The sequence below is a fragment of the Cebus imitator genome, unplaced genomic scaffold (genome assembly GCF_001604975.1).
Source record: "Cebus imitator isolate Cc_AM_T3 unplaced genomic scaffold, Cebus_imitator-1.0 Scaffold149, whole genome shotgun sequence".
Lineage (NCBI taxonomy): Eukaryota > Metazoa > Chordata > Mammalia > Primates > Cebidae > Cebus > Cebus imitator.
In genome coordinates this window covers 4,192,526-4,198,668 of record NW_016107464.1, presented here as the reverse complement: position 1 = coordinate 4,198,668, position 6,143 = coordinate 4,192,526, and the positions used below count along the sequence as shown (strand labels likewise).

The 6,143-nt window shown below is 42.4% G+C and overlaps 1 pseudogene; it reads right to left on the bottom strand.

The window, feature by feature from the left end:
* Nucleotides 1–137: 137 nt before the first annotated feature.
* Nucleotides 138–1,466, bottom strand: LOC108314174 (annotated as a pseudogene).
* Between the last annotated feature and the right edge of the window lie 4,677 nt (nucleotides 1,467–6,143).

Below are 6,143 nucleotides of genomic sequence, written 5' to 3'. Positions count from 1 at the left end.
GCAACCTCCACCTCCTGGGTTCAGGCAATTCTCCTGCCTCAGCCTCCTGAGTAGCTGGGATTACAGGCACGCGCCACCATGCCCAGCTAATTTTTTGTATTTTTAGTGGAGACGGGGTTTCACCATGTTAACCAGGATGGTCTCGATCTCTTGACCTCGTGATCCACCCGCCTCGGCCTCCCAAAGTGCTGGGATTACAGGCGTGAGCCACCGCGCCCGGCCCAGATGTCACTTCCTTAGGGAAGCTGGCTTACACTCTAAGGACTAGCTTCGGTTCCCCCTGTCAGGCTCTTCTTATGTCACCATGTTTCTATTTTTCACAGCACTTACCTGTTGTAATTTCGTTGTGATTTTTTTTTAATATAGAGAAGCACGTATTCACTGATATATTTTGTGTTCTGTAATTTTTTTCATCTTGCTTGATTTTTCTGCAGCTAAATTAGAAATGTGTACTTTTCCCCCTAAAAAAAATGCAATGATGTTCTTTCTCTGATTTTCTTGTCACCTTTCTTCCAGGAAATCCATGTGTTCAAAGTGCTTGCTTGCAGTTTGCTCCATAATAAATGCTTGTTTAATCCAAATATATGAGCAGCAAACTGTGCTCATCCTTCTGGAGAAAGTATGGTTGAACAGCTGAGACAACACATCCTGAACACCTCAGTCTGGTGTGAGGGGAGGACAGCAGATAACTGGATATGCAGTGTTCCCAAACATCGCTTATCCCAAACCATTGCTTCTCCCTGCCACTGCCACAAATACAGTACGAATGCCCCCTCTGCATACTCAGCTTTAATCCTCAGAGTTTCATCTAGTCATTTATGTGCAGATATTACTCAAAGTCCACATGGAATGCCAAAATTTCCACAGGCCTTCTTGATTTTTTTCACAGTGACTTAAGGTCAGAAATAGAACCCAACAGTACTGCAAGACTGCATTGACTGTGATTTCAAAAGCGACTCTACTCTCTACAACCCACACAAAGTTTGTCCTTACCATCTGCAAACCTTCAGGAGTTACACTGAAGACTTGGTAAGACTTTATCTTTTGGCCAGGAGTCGTGGCTCATGCCTGTAATCCCAGCACTTTCAGGAGGATTACTTGAGCCCAGGAGTTCGAAACTAACCTGGACAACATGGCAAGACTCTGTCTCTATTTTTTTAAATAATATTTTTTAAAGTATGATTGAAAGACTGTCTTTCTATTGGCTCTGATCACCTGATGGTCAGTGTCTCTAGGAATCAGTATCAATGACATCAGTGGGAACAGTTTCTTTGCTGGTCATATCAACCAGTGTACAGTTCTGGGGGGCAACCAGGATCTCTCCAGAATTTCAAAAACAGCCTATGTAGCATGACTCACGATATCCACTTCAGTTTTATACCAAGCGCAGCAAAGCCTAATTTTGCTGCAATTAGCTGTTCCTTAGACCACTGTGGGTCGTTATTGGTATCATCCTTGAAAAACATGTCCACTGTAGGTGGGTAAAACTCATATCCTTCCTTGACACCAGGATTTCTTTTGAATAAAGAACCAGTTGCAAACCCATTCAACTGGAATTGTTTCATACTGGGGCACAATGAAAGCTGTCTCACATTTTCTGGTGAAAGCAGTTTTAATACCTGCTTCCTGTAGTAGAAAAATGCAACTGGTAATTTTATTTGAAATTGCAGCTTTTCCTTCCAGGTGATTCTAACTGCATTTCCTGCTGTAGTCCGGTCCCTGGACAGCAGGAGGACTTTTCCTGGCCTATCTACCAAACAATTCATAGACCTCTTGTTTTAGCCTTATACAGTTTTTTACCAATGTTCAGTACCTCAGCTGTCACCATTATCCTGAGTGGGATGAGAGTTGCACCCATGCTGAGAGGCAGAAATCTCTTGTGAATATTTGGTACCTGTTGCTTATTTATTTATTGACACAGATTCTCACTGTCACCTAGGCTGAAGTGCATTGATGCAATCTGGCTCACTGCAGCTTCGACCTCCCAGGCTCGAGCAGAACTCCCATCTCAGCCTCACTAGTAGCTGGGACCACAGGTGTGTGTCAACACACCCAGCTAGTTTTTGTATTTTTTTGTAGAGATGGGGTTTCACCACTGTTGCCCAGGCTGTTCTCAAACTTCTGAGCTCAAGTGATCCACCTGCCTTGGCCTCCCAAAGTGCTGGGATTACAAGGTGTGAGTCACTGTGCCTGGCCCTGATGCCTCTTTAAAAAGCTAGTCCTCACAGGACCAGTAGTTCACGCCTGCAATCCCAGCATTTTGGGTGGCCAAGGCAGGAGGATCTCTTGAGCCCAGGAATTTGAGAGTTCAAGTCTAGCCTGGGCAATAAAGATCTTGTCTCAAAAAAAAAAAAAAAAAAAAAAAAATCAAGAATGATGGGACACATGGGTCCTCAGTATCACAGCATTCTGGAATATTCTATCTGACCTTCATTTGTTAATGGATCATAGAGATTGTTTAAGGAAAAGGTAATTTTTACATTGATCTCAAAGTACTGAACTGTTTTAGCTTGGGCTGCCATAACAAAGTACCATAGACTGGATGACTTAAACCAGGGTTCCCCAACCCCCAGGCCACAGACAGGTACCCATCCGTGGCCTGTTTGGAGCCAGGCGGCATAGCAGGAGGTGAGCAGTGGGTGAGCAAGCATTACCGCCTGAGCTCAGCCTCCTGTCAGATCAGTGGCGGCACTAGATTCTCATTGGAACACAACCCTGTTGTGAACTGTGAATGCAAGGGATTTAGGTTATACACTCCTTATGAAAATCTAATGCCTGATGATCTGAGGTGGAACAGTTTTATCCCGAAACCATTGCCTTGCTCCACCTATCTGTGGAAAAATTGTCTTTCATAAAACCAGTCCCTGGTGCCAAAAAGGTTGGGGACCACTGGCTTAAACATTTATTTCTCATGGTTCTGGAGGCTGGAAAGTCCAAGATCAAGGAGCTAGCAGATTTGGTTCCTGGTGAGGGCCCTCTTTCTGGTTTGCAGAGGGCTGTCTTCTTGCTATATCCTCACATGGTGGAGAGAAAGTTCTAATCTCATCCGCTTTATAAGATTACTAATCCCATCATGGGCACCATGACCTCACCTGATAACCCCTCAAAGGCCTCACCTCCGAACACTATCACATTGGAAGTTAGGGCTTCAATAGATGAATTTTTGGGAGGACGCATTCAGTCCACAACATAAGCTGCATAATTGATGAGACTGTTCTTTATTCTCCTTTAACTTCCAAATACTGCCAGTGATCCTTTACTCTGAGAAATGTCTAGCCAATTTGAGATAAAACACTCGTGCATGAGTCAGGATTCAGATGTATAGGCACTCCATTTTTCTTTTCATTTTTTTGAGATGGAGTCTCACTCTGCCACCCAACCTGGAGTGCAATGGCACAGTCTCAGCTCTCTGCAACCTCCACCTCCTGGGTTCAAGCAGTTCTCCTGCCTCAGCCTCTTGAGTAGCTGGGATTACAGGTGCGTACCACCATGCCCGGCTAATTTTTTTTTGTAGTTTTTAGTAGAGATGGGGGTTTCACCATCTTGCCCAGGCTAGTCTTGAACTCCTGACCTCTTGATCCACCCACATCAGACTCCCAAAGTGCTGGGATTACAGGTGTGAGCCACTGCACCTTGTCCAGCACTCCATTTTTCTTACCTTTCCTTGCCTTGTTTCTGAATTTTGGAACTCAATTGAATTGAAATTAAGAAGAGCAAGAAGAAAGTATTCTTTAAAATAGTTTGTCATGGACCACTGCTTTGTTACTGTTAGAAGCACCATTAAGGCAGTGATTTGTTTACATTGTTTTAGGGCAGCTCACCTCTATAGCTGCTCTACCTTTCATCATCAACAGAAATAAAACTCAGTGCAGGTACTCTTTATTAAGCAATTCTTTATGATGTACACTAAAAAAAATGCATTTAGTTACACTGAGATATTCTTTGTTTCAGATAATATGAAGAAAAACTATTTTTCAAGGGTTATGATCTCTGTAGTAGGTGGTTTATAGTAAGTAGCTTTCTCATTTCCTTGGGCATAAGAAAATTCAGAATTTTTCTTAGCCCCTAGAATTTTTCTTCCCCAGAGTTTTCTGGGGAAAGTGTGACTAAACAAATTTCCAAGTTTTCATGGGCTTCCCACTCCTCACTAAATAACAGTGATAGAGTTTTGAGAAGGACGAAGAGTAGGAAAAAGTAGGTACAAATGGAAACTGAGGATCTTTCATTTGTAATCTGTGTGTAAAATATGTAAGTAAAGAGTAAAAAAAATAGGAGACGAGGGCCTCAGTTTGAAGATACAATTGATTTGGTTTTGGTTTTTGGTAGAGATGGTGCCTTGCTATGTTGCCAGATGGGTCTTAAACTCCTGGCCTCAAGTGATCCTCCCACCTCAGCTTCCCACAGTGCTGGGATTACAGGCATGAGCCACCATGCCCAACCAGCAAAAGGTTTTATATACCATGAGAAAGTTAAAGGGAAGTCTAAGAAGATTAAAGCTTTGCTGTTGCTATCTAGAGCTCTTGAAAGCTTCTGCCACTTGTGATCCAAGAAAAGGAATGCATGTTGTTTGTGTTTGGGAGCAATACCAAATCTATTTGAGTTTATTTCAACTCGAACTAGAAGAAAACAGAATCCCCATTAATTTCAATTTGTGCCTTTTACAGTTTTTTCCTCATTTATTTTATTTAGTGAATTTGTATTACACCTACTCAGTATTGTAAAACTGCCATTTCGGGACAAATAGTTTTGAGTTAAAAGGTTCTAGACTTAACGGAAAATATAGAGCATTGACTGCCTGAGACAAGCTCCAAAGTAAAAATGTAAATGTCCCTTGACTCCTCCATTGCCTCCCAGGCTGGATTAGACCCCTTCTGTGGCAAGTGGTAACTGTTTCTTGCTTGTCTCTATCTGCATGTTTACACTGTATCTGCCAGGACAATGGGATCTCCTTGAGGGCAGGGTCTGTCTTACAGATCTCTGTATGCACAGACTAGAGGGTCTCATAATAAATATGTTTAATGAAGTAATCAATCTGATCTCTGATATTTTCATTATCATTCTCCCTGTTTCAGAAAGACTTTTAATTTCTTAAGAATTTCTTTTAGAAATCATCAGGAGGAATACATAATGTATAATCTCCCTTATATGAAGTTCTAGAAAAGGAAAATCTATAGCAGAAAAAAAGAAAGAAGATTGGTTCCCTCTGGGAGGATGGGGCACAGGTTCACCGGGAAGGGGCAGGAGAGAACTTGCTGGGGTGCTGGTAGTGCTCTATATGTTGACAGGAGTTTGGGTTACACAGGTGTATATGTTTTTGCAGATTTAAGTAATGTACAGTTAATCCGTGTACTTCATTGTGTGTAAATTTTACAACAAAAAAGTGTTAAACTCTAGTCAATGATATGCATGTGAGGAATTTTAGAAGAATGAATACAGATGTCAGCAATTTAAAATGTATCAAAAATTAAGATGGACGAGGCTGGTCGAGGTGGTTCACGCCTATAATCCCAGCACTTGGGGAGGCCGAGGCATGTGGATCACCTGAGGGGTTTGAGAACAGCCTGGCAAACATGGTAAAGCCCCAGCTCTACTAAAAATACAAAAATTAGCTCGGCGTGGTGGTGGGTGCCTATAATCCCAGCTACTTGGAAGGATGAAGCAGGAGAATTCGCTTGAATCTGGGAGATGCAGGTTGCAGTGAGCCAAGATGACGCCACTGCACTCCAGCCACTCCAGCCTGGGCGACAGCAAGACTCTGTCTCCAAAAATAAATAAATAAATAAAAATTTAAGATGGACTGATGGATAGAGTTAGTTAAGGGACAAAACAAGTAAAATATTAATGGTAAACCCTTGGTAAACAATGTTCACTGTAAAGTTCTTTTAACTTTGCTGTTGGGATATTTTCATAATAAAATGTTGGGAAAAAGCATTAGGGGATTTATCATTGCTGAAAACTTGAAAAACTCAGTGCCGGGTGCGGTGGCTCACGCCTATAATTCCAGCACTTTGGGAGGCCGAGGCGGGTGGATCACGAGGTCAAGAGATCGAGACCATCCTGGTCAACATGGTGAAACCCCGTCTCTACTAAAACTACAAAAAATTAGCTGGGCATGGTGGCGCGTGCCTGTAATCCCAGCTACT